Source organism: Caretta caretta, chromosome 10, assembly GCF_965140235.1.
Source record: "Caretta caretta isolate rCarCar2 chromosome 10, rCarCar1.hap1, whole genome shotgun sequence".
In the NCBI taxonomy this organism is placed as follows: Eukaryota; Metazoa; Chordata; order Testudines; family Cheloniidae; genus Caretta; species Caretta caretta.
This window is the reverse complement of record NC_134215.1, coordinates 64,164,002-64,185,218: the sequence shown is the minus strand read 5'-3', so window position 1 is coordinate 64,185,218 and position 21,217 is coordinate 64,164,002. Positions and strand designations below refer to the sequence as shown.

The 21,217-nt window shown below is 39.3% G+C and overlaps 1 long non-coding RNA gene across 1 annotated transcript in view; it reads left to right on the top strand.

Moving 5' to 3' along the window:
* Positions 1–15,693: 15,693 nt before the first annotated feature.
* Positions 15,694–21,217, top strand: part of LOC142073395 (uncharacterized) — a 138,276-nt gene continuing 132,752 nt past the window's right edge. The window contains exon 1 of the long non-coding RNA XR_012670244.1: positions 15,694–15,844. This is a non-coding gene — a long non-coding RNA (uncharacterized LOC142073395). The remainder of the gene's footprint in view (positions 15,845–21,217) is intronic.

The window sequence follows — 21,217 nt, the reverse complement described above, 5'->3', positions numbered from 1 at the left end:
ATGCAATAAATTCAAATAACCAGCAGAGCTAAAGTAGGGGAATTGTATTGCTTTTCTGTGTAGATTGTGCCCACTGTAGGTAGATAGATTCTGACTAAACTGTTGAGACCCATAGCTGAGAACATACCCGGTTTTATCCCTAAAGATGAGGTTCCCTTTTACATTGCCTAATTGCCAGGAATCACAAAATACTTTAAGTTAAAGTTTCTGTCTGATTTGTCTTACCTCCATTATTATAGATTTGTGTCTGTGCTTTGAAAGTGGTAGCACCTGGCAATCATTTATCATATCTGATTGTTCTTCAATGATTTGAGCTCAGACAACTTACCCTATCATCCGTGCAGCCAATTTTTATGTAAAGTACTCGTATTGACTATAAGAGATCTGATGGCAGTTTTAAAACCTTTCTGCATTAATAGCCTTTCCGCTGCATTTAAGCATCCTGTCTCTTAGATGCTGTGACAAATGTGACACTGCTATTATATGTCCTAACTACCCACTTGGAATGGTGACAACGTCTATTCTTCAAAATGATAATTGCCTAATGCAATCTATCATTCAAATTTATGTCCACCTAGGGAAAACTATACCTTTACAATTACATGAGTATTTAGTTAGAAATACATAATTAACCAGTTACCCTATTGGAATTACTTTAGGGGAGTTCCATATCACATAATTCTCAGATAGAATACTTGGCATCCTCTTGTTGGGAAATTGGGGCATCAATTGTTCAAGGTCCTTTTCAGTTCCCACTTATCAATTCTAGAAGGGAGACAGTATGGTTTAGTAGTTAGGATACTGGACTGAGACTCAGGAAACTGCAGTTCTTGTGGTGACTCTACCGCTAACCTGCTGTGTGACTTTAGACCGTCACTTCATTGCTCTGTGCCTTAGTTTCCCCTCCCACCCTTCATTTGGCTTGTTTATTTTGACTGTAAGCTATTTGGGGCAAGGATTTTCTATGTCTATCAAATAAGGCCCTATTCTTAGCTGGGACCCATAGGGCTACCATTGCATTAAAAAAAACAAAAAAAACGTTCATTCATTCACTCCCATGGATGCTGAACGCACTTGGCATCTCAGAGGAGATTAGCTGAATCCTCACACAACTGTGCCATTGGGGTTCAAACTGAAAAATTACAAGTCATTTGAATAGGTAAAGATGAATGAAAACAGAAGAAAATTGCCACTGTAAGCAAGCTGTCCTTATTTCCTCCTTGCAAAGCAGCCATTAGACTCAGTAGTTTTCATCTACCCTTCAATCACAACTTAATACCTCAAAACTTGAAATAAAAAGAATCATCAGAATAATTACATTATAGACAGTCACTAGGGTGAATTAATTTTTTTAAATTGAACTCTTTCAACAGAAAATTGTGTTTGACCACACGATAATTTTTGCAGAAGATATCAGCTCTCTTGGAATTTTTAATTTTTTTTGTTGGGGAGGGGGGGGAGGGGGACAACACAAAAACAAAAAACAACTTGAAACTTTCCAGGTGTTTGCAGTTTTAAATCTGAGAATATTTAAGTGTTTGGCAGGTTTTGGTTAAATACATAAAGAAATAAATAAATAAATTCAGTTTTCTCTTTCTCAACAAAAAGGTCAAAATTTTCTGTAGAATTTTTTTTTTTCCAGCCAGTTCTAGCAGTCACACAGGGCCTCATACAAAGTCCATTATAATCAATGGAAAGACTCCCACTGGCTTTGGATAAGGCCTACAGCCAGTACACAGCCAATAATACAAAATAGTGAATAAATGTATGCTTAGCCTTACAACATAAAAGTGACTTTAAATAATCTCCTTCCTCCCATTTTTTCTGTAACATACTAATTGTGGGCCAAATTATGGACATTCCAGTGCCAACGGTCCTAAGGGTTTAGCCCTGGAAGGTGGAGCACCTCAGTTTATATGGAAGTCAACAGAAGCTGAAAGCAGTCAGCACTGTTCAGGAGATTCTCAGTACCTTGCAGTATCAGGCCCTAGGCGAGAAAGCAGAGGCGGATTTACCATGAAACAAACAAACAATGTGGTAGCACGGGGTCCCCAATGACAAGGTGGGCCCCAAAATGTAGGACAAATCTCATCTGACAACCTGCCCCCAAGTCCTGGCCGGCAGCACAGCAGGGCTCAGGCAGGCAGGCTGCCTGCATTCCGTGGCCGGTGGCCCCACATGGCTCCCGAAAAGCGGCCGGCTGCTGGCATGTCTCTGTGTGCCTCTGGCAGAGGGAGGTGGATCCGCACGCTGCCCCCACCCCAAGGGGTGCACAGAGACATGCCAACAGCAGCGCAGCAGGGCTAAGCCGGCTCCCTGCCCATGCTGCCACTCTCACTCCGTGCTGTGCCACTCCCAGAAGCAGCTGGCATATCCCTGTGGCCCCTGCAGGGTGGTGTCTCCGCGCTTCGCCCTCGCCCCGAGTGCCGACTCTGCAGCTCCCATTGACCCGCCTGGCCCTCCCTCTGCCTAGGAGCCACTGCCAGAGGGGTGTGCTGGTCGCTTTGGGAGCCGCACTGCCCAAGGTTAGTGACTGACTCCTCTGATACCCCAACCCCCTGACTCCTCTGATACCCCAACCCCCTGCCCTACCCCACACCCAAACTTCCACCCAGAGCCTGTGCCCCAACCCCCTGCCCCAATCAAAGTACCTCACTTTATTTTCATTTACTTCCTATTACTTATAATATAGGAGGATGAAGAAAAAAAAGAACGAAAAACGGGGTGGAGGGGGGGAGATAATGTTCTTTTTCTTGGCTGGCTCCCGAGAGGGGGCCCCCAAAAATGAAGCTGCGCACAGGGCCTCACTAACTCTAAATCCGCCACTGTGAGAGAGGGTGCAAATGGCTCTCCCCTCTCATCCATAATTTTGCTTGCACTGCTGGCAGTATTAGAAACTGCTGAGGTTTTTCTGGGCAATCCATAGCTTTGTGCCTTCTGAACCCAAGCAGGGCTGCTTCTGGGAGATTGTGCCTACAGCTGTACAATAATATCTTGCTTTTCAGTATGTTTCTTCAGTCAATGCTGTTTGGCCAGTATACCTAGTCCACATCCCCAGCATGCTACTCCCTCAGGAGAGGTACAGTTGTGCGCCATGCGCTATACAATAATCATTTATTCTAGCCTTAAATATTTCAGGAGGAACTGCTGTTCTACAAAATGTAAAAAGTATATTCCACATCCAATAAAGATTTTAAAAGAGAAAGTCACCTCTATTCTACAGTGCCTTTACAATTCTATTATTTTAGCTACAAGTTTTTTCTTCTTGAAATTGAAATGACTGCATTAAATGACAAATATTTAACATGTAACTAAACAGGACGTTAAGAATGATATATTCATCTGAATTCGTAAATGTGCAAGGGTTTATTTAAAACCTCCTCAAGGCAGATTCATGACTGTGCATTTTATTAGCATAAATGACACTATACTGGGCAACATAATGCACCTGAGGAAGCACTGAAAGAAAGACTGAAAGGCAAAACCCATCATCTAACATAGATGAGAAAAAGGTCTGAAATTTGTAAATGTCATTGTAATGAACTAAAATAAATATACTGAAGGCTCAATCTTGCAAAGTGCTGGATTGAGTCCTAGAAGCACTACACAAATTTAGCTGATCTTCCTCTGCATTGAGCATAATAGATTTGTTACAATCCTATCCATATGATGGAAGGATATAGATCTAAGATTGTTCAAAATTTGCTAGGGAAGAACCTCAGCTGGTGCAAATTGTCACAGCTTCCTTTACTTCAATGGTCCTATGATAATTTACACCATTTGGAGGATCTAACTACATTCAAAGCTGACTTTAGAATGTCTGGCAATGTTTTACTGCAGCTCCCTCTGTTCAGCATTCACAAGTCCATCAGATGTCTTACTTAAGGTTCCCACAATCTCAATTTAATTCTCGCACATATTCTTTGCCAACTAATGCAGCCTATGTTCCTTGACGTTTTTAGAGCGACTTATAATTTTCTATTGGATTATATATATGTTTGATTGTAGGATTTTTTTAAAAACATACGTGGGGCGAAATCCATCCCTGTTGTTGTTCTATTCAACTTAATGGAGCAACACTAGGAATGCATTTATCTTGACACTCATACGGGGAAGAATCAGAGCAGTAAAAATGGTGTCTGTGGCACAGGTCAGTTACATATCTGCAGGCTGCTCTCACAACCATAAATCATTCCTTGAAACATTGGACAAAGTGATTGTAACATTTGGGGGCTGAGGGAGGAAGGGAGGGAAGTTTCTTCTTTGACATTTTGTGCCCCACTGGGAAGGAGAAGAATAAACACTCCAAGGTTTGAAAAATTATCCACAGGCCTTCAACTACAGTACAAATTATTCCACAGATATCTGCAGAGGCAGAAATAGAGGGCATTCCATGAGTGGTGCTAGGGCAGCATATGTCAAGCTCTGAATTCTGTGGAGCACATGTATATAAAGACCCTAAGCATTCCTGCCCAGTAGTGCTGCACACATGGATGATAGGAACAGAAACACACTCATCACTTAGCAAACATATCAAAACAACTCAACACATGAGATGGCAAGGAGATATTTCAGAAGTAAGAGACGAATTTAAGGCCACTTGTACATAATGATGAAACAGTAGTATCACTTGAACAGTGATTATATTTGGCAGGACTTCTCCACTGCAGTGTCATATGACCCTCAGAATTAACCACACAATGGGCCAAATAATGAAGGCATTACTAATTTCATACACAGGCAAACGCCTAATGACTTCAGTGAGAGTTTTGACTGAGTGACGGCTTCAGGATTTGTCCCTACAATAACTGATTATATAAACAGTGATATAAGCAAAATTAATACACAGTGAACTGTTTCCATGCACTTTCTTAGAAAGATGTATTTGTTGGGTTTTATGCAATTAAAACTACAACTAAAGAGAAGAAATGAGAAGCAATTTTATAAAAAGAACTTTTGAAAATGGGAATAAATCTTAAGCCATTTAGGGCCAGATTTTTAAAAGGTATTTAGGGCCCTAAAGATCCAGATAGGTGCTTAGTAGGATTTTCAAGAATGCTTAGGTCCCAATATCCCATTGAAAGTCAAGGGGACTCGGGCTCCAAAATGTCTAAATTTGTTTTGAAAATGGGACTTAATTTCTGATGTCACTTAGATGCTTTTGAAAATTTTACTCACTCGGACTCACTACTAGAGCTGATTGGAACTTTTTTGACAAAATACGTTTCTGTTGAAATATGCTGTCTTTTGGAAGCTAAACATTTCACAGAATTATCCTGATTTCACCAAAGTATGGGGGGATGTTTTCTGAGGTCCAAGGCTCTACAGCCATTTGAGTTGAATTACAAACCATGACCTTTTGGATCCAAAAATGGATGTTTTGATACAATTTTGTTTCACAAAAATATTTGAAAGGCTCTGCTTTTGTTCCAATGCCAAATGAAAACCAATTTCAAACCCACAAAAGTTGTAAGAATGGAATTGTCATCCTCCAGGCAGCTCCATTCACTAGTACTACCAACCTTTTCCTCGAAAGAGAGGGAAATAATAAGTACAAAGGAGGCCATTAGGGACATTTTGTTGCTTATCACAAGGAAAAAGATCTATGACTTGCAGGAATTATCTTTAGGGTTTGTGTGCAATATGCCTACAGTTTAAGATGGTGTACATGAGATTTATGTAAATAATTATTAGGATGAACTTTGAGGACATCTGTACATATAGACCACAAATCCTTTGTGCAAAGTATAAGTCACCAGGTTTCATACTGAACTTACACATCCTGCCCTCTCCTTCCAACCTGGGACCAGGAAGAAAACAACCCCGTAGCTGCTCCGTGGCTTCTACGTACAGTTCACAGACCTGCAGACTACAATCTTGCTCCTACTTCAACACTGGCCCAACCAGCCTCATGAAAGCGGCTGCCCTGCTGTGAAGAAAGCCACTTAACAGCAGTAGTTTGCAGCTTGGAGAGGGTTTACAGTCTCTGCATGGCCTCTGTAATTTCTCTTTCCCCATGAAACAGAACCACAGCTCTGCTGTTCCACGGTTTTCAATCAGTGCAAGAGAAAGTGAGGTGTAAGGGACTAGGGTTCATATTAGGAACACTGGACTTTGAAACAGATCACCAGGGTGCAAGGTCTCTTCAGTGTTGGAAGCAGGAGTGTCATTTCACAATACGTGTGTGTGTGTGTGTGTGTGAGAGAGAGAGAGAGCACGCGCGCGCAAGCGGAGCCACAAGCTCATAGTATACAGCGAATTTTTGACCTTTTTCTGCTCTTCTCCTGTAAACTATGAAAACACCTACTGCTCTGCAATAGCCACGGTCTCTATAGAAAGTAATTATGCAAATAATATAGTCTTTATTAGATTTGTCTGAGTGGCTGTGTGTGTCAGAGACTTCAAAGCCTTGGCAAAAGACTCCATTCTAATACACTGGCACTTCAATTAATAGAAACACTTGCCCACTATTTTGGACCACATTTGGTCACTTTTAATAATGGTATAATTTGCCCAAGAGTATGCTAGGGTTTTTCTTTTTAAATAATACCCTGATTAGCAAACCTAAAATCAAGGACACACAGTTTGGTTTCAAAGACATCATCTGTAGTATCTTACTGTGTGCAGACCAGTGTGAAGATAAACCCTTCATTAGGAACAGGAACTATGTACTGAAATGAGGGATCAAAACTGCCTAATACTCTGTGTAGCTGCAGCCTGCAACTGACTTTCTGTGGGCTTCTTCGTTTCTGCTCCAGCAGAAAGTGTCGTGAGCTACCAAAGTCTACATAAAGAGTGTACAGGAAGTTTGGCATCTCTGCACTTCCTGGAAGACTTACCCGATAGCACAGCTTCCCTTTTTTAAAGATCCTTTACTGAACTAAAACACTATTAAATTAAACAAACTATACCAGATACAATAGTTGACTTAACAGCCCTTCAGGCTGCCTAAACACAACATATTTCTATCAGCCTATTCAGCAATCTTCCTGATCTGCTGTATTGCAAACCCCCAAGGCAAGTCCTTGTCTGCAACAGACCATTCTGTCTCATGATCAATAACAGGGTCAGATTGTGACTTGTTTCACCTTGTGTGCCTACTCTCATTTCATTTGTCTCAGCCAATGGCTCAGGTATCTTGAGCAGATGTCTACTATTGTTTTGTAAGATTTTGCCTTCATCTGTGAACACTAAGTTTGAGCGAGGTGACTTCTCTAATCACTGTAGCTTTCCCTGGGCAGTGCCCACCCTGCCATATTCTTAATTTTTTCATATTTTTGCCTTATTCATATTTTTTTAACCTGTGGAAGAGGTCTTGCTCCTTCAGTGTAATATTTTGACTGACTTTGCTTTCCTAGACTTTTCCTCACTATTACAGACTCCTTAGTCATCCTGTTATTGTTGTCGTCATCAAGTATTTATAGGTATTTCTTGTAGAGGAATTCAGCAGGTGATATTCCACATTGTAGAGGTGTAGCTCTGCAGTTCAGTAATACTAAATATGGATCTTCTCTTGCATCCATGGCTTTTTTGAGCAAATTTGTCACCGTATGTAGTCCACATTCCACAAATTCATTGTTTTGAGGATATTTGCGAACGAATGTCTCGTGGCAAAAATCATACATTTTAGAAAAAGTCCAGGAATTCCCTATTCTTGAACTATGGTCCCCTGTCAGTTATTCCTGTTAGAATTTCATGACATGCAAATACAGATTTAATGTACCTGACAACTTTTGCTGCTGTGCTATCTTCAAGTGTGACTGCTTCTGGGAGAGGGGTAAAGTAGATCATTGTAACCAGGTGGTGATATCTCCCCAGGCTGAATATGTCATTCTAATTCAGTCTCACGGAACTGCACAGTATCATTGGTTCCTTCTGCTGGGAGTTGCTGTACTTCTGATATGTTTTCACCATTTCTTTGATGTCACTGTTCATCTGTGGCCAAAATATAACTCTGAACACTCCTTTTTGCTTTGGTCATTCCCAGGTGCCCTGTGTGTATTCATTCCAATAGATCCTCTCATCACTGTGGTAATCACAGTCTGTCTCCTTGAAGAGCATGCTTGAGATCACTGACAGCTCATTTTATAGTGGGACTAAGAAGGTGGGAAATCTTGATTTTTTTCTCGTGTTTTACACATTGCTTGTATCACTGCTTAAAGAATTCCATCTTTAGCTGTTTCTGCTTCCATTATCCCATATATCTGGAGATCAGGACCAGCTCTAGGCACCAGCAAAGCAAACACGTGCTTGGGGTGGCACATTTCCAGGGATGGCATTCCGGCCATCTTTTTTTCCCCCCCAGCCCCGCTCAGCCAACCAATGAGCCCCTGTGTGGGGTGGGGCGGTGGGCTCAGCACGGGGGTCCCGGCCCTGGCCCCCTGCCACCTCGGGAGTGGGGCGATGCAGCTCCTCCCCACCTGCCCGCCCCTGCCACATGTGTCACAAGTGGTGGAGGAGCCAGAGCCGAGCCCAGGATCTGGTCTGTCCCCCTCCCCACGGCTGACCCACCCCCCCCCCAGCTGCTCTGTTGGTTACTGTCCCCTCTGCAGGGGTGAAGCCCTGAGCACTTCACTACAAACACTGCTATAGCATTATGCATTCTTTTAACATTACCAGTATCAGTGGCTTCTGGTGAGCTCAGGTTCTCAAAACTGAAAATTACTAAAAAATTATTTGAGGTCCACCATGTCTCAAAATCATTTGTCAGGACTTGCATTAATTTCAGTTGAAAAGTACCATTGCACAAAATTTAGATTTCACTGAATTATTAAGAGACTATGCAAGTATAAAAACCAGAAACATTCAGTTCATATACATTCTTTTAATTTATGAGAAACTGGGCGCACTGGAAGACACTAACATTTTTCATTACAGTGTATAGTTGAACCCAAATTCTTTGTAATTGTGATTTTATTAAAATTAAATGAGTACACTAGTAGGAAATTGTTTTATTTCACTAACTACAAATTCTCTGGTTTTCATTTTTTAAAAAATTTTAAAACAGTCAAAAAAACCCAAAACAACAACAACAAAAATTGCAAAGTGCAAACAGGTGTAAAAAGCCAAAAAAACAAAAGGGGGTGGGGTGGCGGGGGGCAGGCCAAAATTTGTTTTTGCTTGGGGTGACAAAAAACCTAGAACCGGCCCTGCTGGAGATACAGCACATGACACTTATATGTTCATATGTACATTTACTGCTTGTTCCACATTACCAGGCTGAATACTGTCCGATGGAGCATATGCTCTTGGGAATGTGTCTGTCTTTGCTAAGTGGTGTACCAGCTGGAACTCTCAGGTCACAACATAATTCTGTATTTTCAAAAGTAGTCACTGCATTCTTGGGTACTCTATCCCTTTGTGTGTCCTGCAGTCAGTGGTTTGTACTCTATTTTGAAGCTATGACCATATAGAAAGTCATGAAATATTTACATCTGGTGTAATGATGTACATGTCTCTTATTCAGTTCATAGTTACATCTTCTCTGTGTCTACTATAGCCCTAGATTTATGTGAGGCTGGGAACCAATCAGCTCCATGACACTAATAGTATTGCTCCCAACCCTCCTTTCGAGATGTCTGTGGAGAGTTTGGTGTTTTTAAAGAGGTCAAAAAATTGCAGCACTGGAGCGGATGTCAGACTGTGCTTTAAATCACTGAACTCCTTTTCATGCTCTGGTATCCATTCCCCATTGTGACCTTGTGGAGGAGATGTCTTAGGTGAGTTGCATGAGCAGTATAGTTAAGTATGAATTTGCTGATATAATTCAACATGCCTACCAGCCTTTGAATTCGTTTTTTATCTTCAGGTCTTGGCATGTTCACAGAAATGTAGGGCTGGAAGATACCTCCAGAGGGCATCTAGTTCATCCCTCTGCACAGAGGCAGGACCAAGTGCACCTAGACCTTATCAGATAGATATTTATCTAACCGGTTCTTAAAAACCTCCAGTGACAGGGATTCTACAACCTCCTTTGGAAGCCTGTTTCAGTATTTAACTATCCTTATTGTTCAAAAGCTTTTTCTATATCCCTTGCTGGAGATTTAGCCAATTACTTCTTGTCCTACCTTCGATGGACATGCAGAACAGTCAATCACCATCCTCTTTACAAGAGTCCTTAATATATTAGAAGATGTATCAGGTTGCACCACTCTCAATCTTCTTTTTTCAAAAATAAAGATGCCCAGTTGTGGGTTCCCTCTACTCCCTAGTATTCAGTATTGCCTGAATCTTTGATTCATCAGGCAAGAAACCTTTTGAGGTCAGTCTCTCTCTCTCAAGTGTGTTATTTCCGTGGTTTGAAATTGGCCTTATTCAGTTTAAGGTTATTAGCTCTCTCAACTTCCAGTATGCTCCTCAATGGCAGTGCTGCCCCAAATTATATCATCAATGTACAAGGTCATGCCTGCTCATCCCTCTAGCATCTGGATTACTGTACAGTGAAATACTTCTGGAGCCAAACACACTCCTAAATGCTGTCTTAGGAAGCAGTATCTGCGAAACGGTGTATTGAGGGTGCTGATCTTGTAGCTCCCAGTGTCTAAGGGGATCTGCCAAAATCCTGCTGCTGCATCTAATTTGCTGAAGAATTTCACTCCTGCCATTTCAGGCAATAGTTCACTTCTTGTGGACAAGTGGGAGTGTTCTCTTCATGTTCCATACACAGCTGCATAACAGCCATAGTGGCTTTTAGATACAGTTCAAATTGCTGTCTGAACCTCTGTCTGAGCCAGGCATAGTCAGCATTTCCCCTGAATCTCAGGGCTGGTGGGAGGATTTACTTGCAGTAGCACAGGGGCTGTAGCAGCCATTTCAATGTTACCCCTCCCACTGGGTCTCTCAGAACACTGTGCCTTCCACCCCGGTACCACAGAGTATCTTACTGATGACCGCTGTCAAGATTAAACCCTTTATTAAGAAGGAGCTATGTACAGAAATGAGGCAACTAAACTCCCCATTGCTCTGTGTAGCTGCAGCTGGTGATGGCCCTGTCCTGAGCTTCTTTGTTTTGGCTCCAGAAAGGAAGTATAATAGGCTACCAAAAGCTATATCTAGAGTATAGAGGAAGTGTGGCATCTCTACACTTCCTGGAGCACTTTATCTATATCATATCATCCTTGCTATAGGGTGGTGATAATGGACTTAATCCCATGAGATGGTGAGAACCCTGTGCTTCCATTAGTGAATGGGAGTAGAGAGCAGCCAGCACCTCACATGGGTGGATTCACTGCTTCTAGGATTACTGCTTATCAGAAAATGGATAGGAAGAATATTGGTCTTTAATCTTAAGAGTGAAGTGGAACTTAACTAGTTACGCCACTGCCCACTTTGGGTGGGAGGTGCTTGAGGATGGACTGCATGGATGGGCCTTCACCCCAGGGATAGCTCACACAGTACAGGCATCTGTATCATGGTTATAGGGCTAACTACACTTCAGTCTCCTTTCTGGGATCACTGAGTGCACTTCCTTAGGTGTCAAACCTCATGAATTTACCTATCTTAGGGTAGAAATTCACAATTCTTCCACTCTGACATCAGTCCCTGGGCTACAGTACCTTGAGTATCCACCCTGCTTACCCACCTGCTGTTCTTCCCTTTGGAGTTTGTGACCAGTGGTCTACACTGATCAGGTAGCTTCTTAAGCCAAAGCCTTTAGCAGTAGGACTAAACCATAAGAGAAAAAGGTTTTTAAAACAATGGTTTACATGTGTATTTTACCTAAAGTATTCCAATGGTAATTAAGCAAGCCTAACTTCTTCAGACTCCCCCAAATTCCTGTGTCTCAGTCTTATTCCCCTTAACATCTACTGCCCATCTCTGGAGATGGCCCCCCTCTCTAAACCTGGATCCTGTGCACAGCAAAGGGAAGCTCCTTGCACCTTCTCCCCATGCATAGCCATGCAGCACCAAAGGCTAGTTTGTGAATCTGCCACATGTACTTGTAGCCTCAATTTCAATGATTACCTCAATACAGAAATCAATATAATTTTCTTTTAAAAAGTGGTGTAGGAAATAAAACCAAAAATAAATAAACTAGAAGAAGAGAAAAGAGAGTTACAAATCAAGACTTCAAACCTAATAGGATTCTTTTTTCTTCCTTAATTGTAATCCCTAATTGTAATCACATTTGAGAACTGGCGATGGATTTTTTTTCTCAGTTGACATGACACATGATGTGGTAGATGCTACAATGTTTTCTCCTGTGAACTACATGTATCTGAGATCTCCAACAGTTATGCTACAAAGCCTGCTTCAGTCTACTTATCCTTTCTTAGTGCTGTCACGATCCTCCTTAGAGGAAAGAAGGAGAGATGTAAGGGGACTGTTTCATGTTCACTTTATGAATGAATTTAGTTATGCAATATCTCATAAAATGAGAATACCTTCTTGTGATGTGTGCTGTGAGCATTTCTGGTGCCGATAAAATGAATGAGACTTTTCTGACAATGTGGTGCAATGACACTATGTTTTCTATTAATTTATTATAAATCACTGTGCTAATCTTTGTAGATTTTAATCAGCAATGAGTTGTGTGAATGAATACGGAGCTTAGCTTCTTTTATTTGTGAATACTACTACAAAATCCTATAGATTTTTTTTTTTTTTAATAAGTGGAAGAAAGAATGGTTTGGGACTTTCATTTTGGTAAGTGTGGCAGATTCTGATCTCAGTTACACCAACATAAATTTGGAGTGATTCCACTGACTGTAATAGACTTACTTCACACTTACACTGGTGTCAATGATTGTCTCTACCTGGCTGAAAGAAATGTTACAAATATGAATATTCAACATCTTTCAACATCACTTCAACTGAACAACTGAATGGTTGAAAATCAGTCCTTATAAAAACTTCATGCTCTTTTTTACATTATTTTCAAAGACTTCATTTTAGTTTCCTCCATAAATCTTTGTAGACCACTGATTTGTCAGTTTTTTTGGCTCCAATGTATCCCATGGGTATTTAAACAAAGAAAATGGTAAGTAAATGGGATACTAGTTTGTAGTATTTGGAAGTCAGTACAACTGTTTTTCCTATCAACATATGTACAGATATATAGAGCTTCTTCATATTCCAGATGTTTAAGCATATGGAGAGAAGAGATTCAATGAGTTGGAACCGCTTGATACAATTATTCTGGTGACAAACTCTCTAGCTATATAGTTCATTGAAAATTTTCTAGCATTGCCAAAGTAGCTGCAGTTGCCATTCACAGATGTGCCCACACCTGCATTTCCACCCATACCATTTATTACACTAGAAAAGAATAATAAGTTTAAGAAATGAGCCATGTGCCATATGTGGTCTATCCTCCCACTGATGAGCAAATGATTTATGTGGGTAACTCCCACTAAGAGAACAGATTAATTGGAAAATTACTTGTGAATCAACTGGCTTTCAGACCTTTATGTATGGATAACAGCCACCAGTTTTTATGACACATCCAATTTTGTAAATTCAAAATAATATTTCATCCAAGAGTCATTTTTGTATCCTAGCAAAATTCTAGGATTTTTGGTGTCACATAAAGATATCGGGCACATTATTCACTGCAAAGTTGCTATCAAATATTTGGCCCATCTGTGTATCAGTGTAACTTCAAGACACTACAGGATGTCCATGTACTTATAACAATCTCATAAGCTAAGCAATACCAGTCTTATTATTTGATTAGGAGAAGTCAATGAAAATCTAGGTTCGGTAGGTAGAAAGTATATTGTTCCAAATGCAGGAGGCAGTACTGCACTCTCTGAGTAGGTACTGATTGAACAAATACCCTATTATAATGCTAAAGGGTCAATACTATACTTTAAGTTCCAACTTTTAGCAGAGACATCTATTTTTATGTCTCTGCTAACATGATCATTAAAGCTCCCACGGAATTTTTCATAAGAGCTGTTGTGTCCTAGCCAAATTCCAACATTCTGCCTACCTAAAATGATCCTATATTGTCAGCTGGATAAAGTAAATGCTTTCTATTTACTATTGTGTAGTATTGTTACATGGTATTGAAGAGCTGCCCTGTTTCATTTCAAAGCTGGCTGCATTTCAATAATGGGTTAAAACATAGAACACTACCTTGTCACTATTGTGACAAAAATAATTATATAAAATATAAGTGGTTATTATTGTCTTTTAGTACTCTGCCTTTTTCCTAATCCGAATTTTGCCTAAATCAAAAATTTGAGAATTTTTATGAATTTATGAACATGCATAATAAATATGGTAATGGTCACTCCTGAACAAGTTTTAATAAGCCAATATAGGTGCTAGGCAATCGTAATAATTATCCTTGAGAGGTAATTACTCATTTAGTGATTTTTTTCTGATAATGGAAGTTCCTCAAGCAGCTCACGATTTCTATTAATTTCTTTGTTAATCAAAATTACTCAATTGTTTTTGCAACTTTTAAAATAAATTACACTGTGCATTGATCACAAACTGTTCCCCAAAAATGTTTTAAACTTCATATTCAAAATTTGAGTGGTGTGGGTTAGGTGTTGTTGATCTGTAAGTCACCTTGTACTGTTTCTGTTCTCTGAGTGTATGAAAATAAATCAGGAGCATGCTTTGAAGAAGCTACTGGGCTCTGTATGTGTTTGGGAAAGGTAGAAAATAAGCAGGATTAGGGAATATTAAAACTTTTTCCATTCTGAGCCACAGTACTGTCTCTAAACCTTATTCCTGGGGCGGGGGGGCGGGGGGGGGGGTAATGGGGATGGGGTGGAAATGGGCAATTAAACCAAAAAAGGATCTGACCACAAACTTCACAACTATGACCATATTTACACAGACTTAAATTTTGTGACTGTGATATGAGAAAATTAAGTTTAAATTGTACCCCAAGCAAATAAATCTACTAGGAGTCTGGCAAGGGGTTTTGCGAACCCCATCCCTTTTGCTCATCTACTGTATACTTTTGATTCAAATAGTCAAGCTTATGAGCTAGAAATGAACTTCCCACATCATTTGTGTAAGAATATCCAATATAAATTCTTTTTTAAATTCAAGCAACTGCTTATGGAAAATATTTTATGATATTCATCTGGCTCTGCAGTCCAGAAAGGAGGACTACAAAACCTACATATCTATTCTAAAAGTGTAACGTTAGCTAAGAGTTTTTGAGCTTATGATTAATATTGCTGTTTGTTACCTTCTCTGGGAAGACCATGTACAACCACAGTGAAGATTTTGCTGTCTTTCAAGTAGAGAGAGAAGCCAGTTCAGGGAGAAACAGTGAAAAGTTTCAGAGTTAAATTTGCCTACATGCTGTACAGAAGTGTCCTTACCAGTCTTGCATTTTCCCTATAGTCTGTCCAAGGCAGGTAGCCTAGCCTACAAATCCATGATGTCCACTAAATCTGATGACAGTCTTATTAAATTACCTGAACAATTGTAAAACATCATAGCATTTCACCAGAACTTAGACATGTAAGCAAGTTATGAAATCAGAATCTGCTCCTTTTGGCAGGTTCTCCTCAGCACGTTATTCTACTTATTAAAATGTTGACTGATTTCCTGAGGTTTGAGAGTGGGGGGATGGGGGGACAGGATAAAAATATGCTGTTCTAGCAGTCTCTTCCCCACTCCCCAAAATAACGGTTCTCTTTCTGGACCCATTTCCACACTTGATTACCTCCTAATTCCAACTGCACAGGAGTTTCACGGCCTTGGCAGCTTCCTAGCTAGTCTCTCCCTGCAACTACATCACAGAACTGCTATAAAGAACAGGAAATTCTCTCCATCCCTTCTTTGCACACCATTTGACTTCCTCTCCAGAGACAGCAGAAACAAGTAAATAACCCTTCCTCTTTTTCAATGGAGAAGACAGAGGAAAAATAAGGTAATTTTTCCATTTCCTTAGGATCACTATTATGAAATGGCTGATAATAATGTATGGGAAGCTGCATATGAACTGTTATCTATTCAATTTCCTACTGTAATGGTGCATTGTATAAATATTACATTTCTATACTTACTGTAGTTAATTAAACCCTTTAAAATGTGACAGAAAATAAATAGGAGATTATATCAAATAAAAGGCTTTGGAAATCTGAAATGCAGTTTTTGGGTAAGGGGGGAAACACCCTACTGATAAACACATTTGACCTTTTTTGTGTTTCATTCTATGCTGTTTGCTCCAACTTAGATCTCTGCCATTTTATGTTGTTGGTTACTAATACTGGATTTTTTCACTGAATAGTTTAAAAGGTCCACACACATTAGAATTTTTGTCTTGTATTACTCAAACTGAATATTAATATATAACATAATAAAAATATTATGGCTTCAAAGTAATACAACAACATTTTCATATCTTTTCTATTACAGACATACCACTCTTCTGTTGTACCCCACTACAAAACATTCTGAGTAGAAAGGGATGGCATACATTTCTGTTTGTAAAAGGAGCTCCATTCACATTTCCATGGTGACATACACAGCTCTTTTCTTTGTTACTCCGGAGTAAAACGTGCAGGATCTCTGCCACATACTAGAAATGCCAGTACTTGCCATTTTAATTGCAAAAAGTCCTTTCCCCCTTCTAATTCTATTATTTTTGTCGTGCTTGCTTGCCAACTTCCTTGGAATAACTGGCTCCCTCACAATACCCAAGTTCTAGCTGAGAGGGCAGGAAGCATAGCCTTCTTCAAAGCAACTGCACTGGCTCAAATCCTGCAGCCCTCAGTTTTTACTAAATCCTTATTCACACAAAACTCCCTTGATTACAATGTTTGCGGTGTTGGTCCCAGACTAGGAGAGAGACAAGGTAGGTTACAGTGGGAATTTTGACGGAGTAAAAACGGTGTCATGACTAAGATCTGGCCCACTACAAAGGCATACAAAGGTTATAAAGGCATCAATGGGACTATTTATGTGAGTAAGTATTATTCCACCTAAATAAGGACTGCAGAATCAGGATTACAGTGTTCAATTAGCATGGTCCTGGAGACCAAATTTTCCATCCCTTATACTATGTTAGTTTACTACTGGCCTATGGAGGGATGTCTTAGGAAGACTTCAGCTTGGGAGTCTGTTGTTGCATCTCAGTTATAATAATCATCATTTTTATGCATGTAGGCATTCAGCTGAAAAGGAAACAAACAGTTGTTGGTTTGTCTTTCTATGCTCACTCCCCAGGTTACAGACCGCAGTAAAAATACTGGGACAGATTTTCAGTTGGCATAAATTAGCATAGCTCCAGCTAAGAATCTGGCCCATTTTTTTCTTTTAATGTTTCATCGTGTTCTCCTTTTTAATGGAATGCTAATTCTTCCTGCACTGCAAATGCAATATTCCCTTTTCTCTACCAAGTCCGGATCATTTTCCTGTAGTTTTTCAGAGAGTGAAACCTGAGTCCTGTTGTGTCAGCCTTAAAACTCAAATCAACCATATGCACATTTCAACAGCACGTTTTGTACAAATGCCCTAGGGCAAATGCACAAAGATGTAAAATACAATAAAATAAATATTTAAAAAGCTAAATAAGACAAATGGATTTTTCATTTTGACCTAAAAATAGACAGCATTTTGGAGTTATAAAACATAAAGGAATCACATTTCATTGCTGTGCAGTACAGTGAGTAAATGGATACGATCCATTAGATTGTCTGTACAAGTAGAATAGATAAAAGCTATTTAAGAAGAGGAACAAAGCCCCTTGATTAAGTCTCCAAAAGACAGAACCAAGACATACAAAGCCTTGTAAGTTGGTATCAGGATTTTAAAATCTAACGTATTATTACTGTAGACCAATTAGGTTCTTTTCAAATAGGGGTAATACAATGGAAAGACTCACCTAGTCTGGGAAGCTATTTTCAGCACCTGATGAATTCTGTACTTAAAAGCAACATTCAAGGGAAGTTGCTGGAATACTCACAAATAAAAAAACGGAAGCAGTCAAGTTAAGATGAAGTAAAGAATATATATAAATTCTCTGTTTTTTTAAAATACCGGGCTTAATTGCCTTTTAGAAGTTTCAAAATAGAAAGCATAGTTGGTAGGGAAATGCATTTCCATCAGATAATCACTTTTTCAACTGACTGGTGACATTCTGCAGAGCTCACATTTGCTTGCATAAATTAGGTAGCGAGGCATACAGCTATCGGACGTTCATGTACTAGTTTGAGCGTGTGCATGAAAAAACATGGGCAAACAAAAATGTTGCAAGCCATCTACTGGAGGCCAGTTGTAGATTTGGCCCTGATTTTGTTCCTGTGTTTAAAAGGGAGGTGATATTAAAATTGCTATTTTTTGTTTTCACCTTTGCTTTATGCACCAGTATTACTGATGTAAACCCAACCCAGAGGCTATTGCTAACCTGGTAAGTGATGTTGTAGAATCAGCAGAGAGAGCACAATATAAAAGCAACTGGCTACAATTTTTTGTTTGAATTTTCTTTTTTTAAAAAATGATGGTCTTTTTGTCAGAATGGAAATTTCTGCAGGAAGTGTCAACAAAAATGTTTTGGAAGGGTTGTTAAGAAACTGAACCCCACCCCCTAAAATGATTTTTTTTTATTACAACTATTTTCAATGATTAATCCCCCAGACAGAATTTTTTGTTTTTTTTCAATTTTATGACAAAAACCTTAACTTTTGAAGAAAAACATCAATGCAAAATGATCGTTTTTGTTTTTGTTGAAGGTTTGCAGGGGAACAAACAAACACACCAAAAACAAAAAAACCCCAAACATTTTCTAACCAGCTCTTCAAGTAATCCTTGTTGTGAGTCTCTAAAAAGGAAGCCAAATTTGTGTGTGTCAAATATTGTTTTAATTTCTTGATGACAAGCAGGTGGATATAAATTTAAACACACATCTGGATGATTTTCCAGTTCAGAACATAATATTTTTGGCCCAGATAACATATGTAGGGAAAGAGAATGGTCTCTTTAAAAGATGGCATTTAAGTTTATAATTATTTCTTTTGAGTTGCACCAGACATGATATCCCTTTTAGACTTTTGGCAGCCTTTGATACTGCTGATTACAATGTTATTTTAGTTTACTTCCTGTCTATTACGGTACTGTCTGGAATAAGGACAGGCTCACTTCCTCTTAGTGATCAATAGTGACATCATTAGAGGCCTTTACTTCTGAGTCTCCTTAGGGTGTACCACATGTTTTAATATTAGGATTTTGGGCCAAAAGTAAGTAGTGATTCTTTGGTGCCCTACTTGAAAGACTTAAAAGGGTCTGATTTATTTATTTATTTATTTAAAGTGCTGAAAAGTGCTGATGTGGTTCTGGATGCTGATGATAGAATGTTCCTGAGCTTTAGAGGTTGTCTCCAAAATTGCCTCCCAATAATTTGGTTGATTTTATGGCTGTCTTGTTTGTTTTAATTTTTGTGCCCAAACCTAGACATTGCATGATTAGCATTATATACCATTTATTTTATATATATATAAAAATACATATGTATGTAATGAGCCAGATTCTTGGCCCTTGTTAAATCTCCTTTGCACTGTACCGCATGGAATTGCTCTGATGTAAGGAAATCACCTGGTGGCTTTTAACTTGATTTATGTCACCTGATCCCTCTGCTCTTTGCTTAGCGGTATACTTGGAAGACTGGGTTGTGGCGAGGGCCAGAGCGTCCTGCCCTCCAGCAATCTGGGCTGCTGGATTATTTCTGTTGCCGTAAATTGGAGTAAACACAGAGTTGCTCTAGCTTATGCCAGGGGCTACTTCAGACCCCAGGAAGCCCAGGATCTGGGGAGGCGTACAAATTATTTAGCGCCATCTTTCCCATCATGCTCCATTACTCCAACTGTGAACCGAGCACAGATGAGGATCCAATCCCATTAGTTTTTATTTTAAAAAAAAAAGCAAAGAAAAAAAAAAGCCTTGTATATAGGCGATTAAGTAAAAGACTGCAACATTTTCATTCTTGAAATTGTGCAATTCCATATATTTTTGTTAGCACCCCCAACAAAAGTTTCCAAGGCCAATTTCCAGCACTTGTTTGATGGCTGCACTTGGTATCAGAAAATTAGAAAATGTGATGCCACTTTTAGCAAACTAGTAGCAGTGATTGTTCAAACAGTTTAACACTCACAGCTAGTTTAAATTAGATTACAAATATTATTTAAACAACAATGCCTGACAGGGAGCATCTAGCACCAGGTAATGGAAGGTATCAGAGTGAACAGAAGGCAAGATCTGAAAGGCATAACTACTATTGTAAACTTCAGTTTTCAACACGAATTATACAGGACTAAAGATTCTATTTTCTTGTGGACGTTTACTATAGTGTAATTTCTGCTAGATAATGAATCAGTCTTTCCAACGGAAAAGTCAATATTTAATATCCAATGTGTTCTGGTTTATAGGACATATTTCAGTCAAATAATAGCAACTTAGACCAAATTAGGGCATTTCCCCCCCTCCCCCACAAAAAAGACTGGATACGTGCCATGAATACAAAAAAATCCCCACAGTTTACTGTAATAGATTCATAGCAGCACTCGAAACTGCAGACTTAATATCAATAAATTCATGGTCCTTATAGATTCAATAAAATGTTTGTTTCTCTTATAAATGCAAGCATAAGACTCTACAGTTTTATCCCATAAAGGCCTGTGTTTTCGTAACTGACAAACATTCTGAAGTTTATCTTCTAACATTTCTAGATCATTCAAATGTTTTGTTATTTTATTAAGGAAAGTTTCCACTTGTAAGTTGACAATGGCTCAGTAACCGCACAGTTTTACATTTCTGCACTCCTGCATATTTGTAGTTTCATGCCCTCTGAGACTATCTCACAGAAATCTCAATTTTTGTAAATTAAAACCTATACATTAAACTGATTTGTGATTATTATGGCTAATAATAAATAATAATAATAATAATACTTGGTATGTAGAGAGCCTGCTCTCCTTTTCAAAAGTAAGTCTCTGATTCTGGATTTACACCAGTGGAACAAAGCCAAATTTGGTTCATACAGCCCTTTACATTTGAGGCCATCAAAGCATATTAAATAAGACTGGCAGTACCCTGAGTGGAAGTGAAATATTATCCCCATTTCATGGATGAGGAAACTGAGGCACATAAAGAACCTACGTCATAAATAAAATCCAGATCTCCTAGCTCCCAGTTATGTCTCAGTATTTTTAAAATCAGGAACACCAGGCAGGGGTACTTTCAGATAATAAGTTTGGTTTCAGCCAATATCACAGCTTTCTGATGTGCATTTATTTTGTTCGTTCTTCCT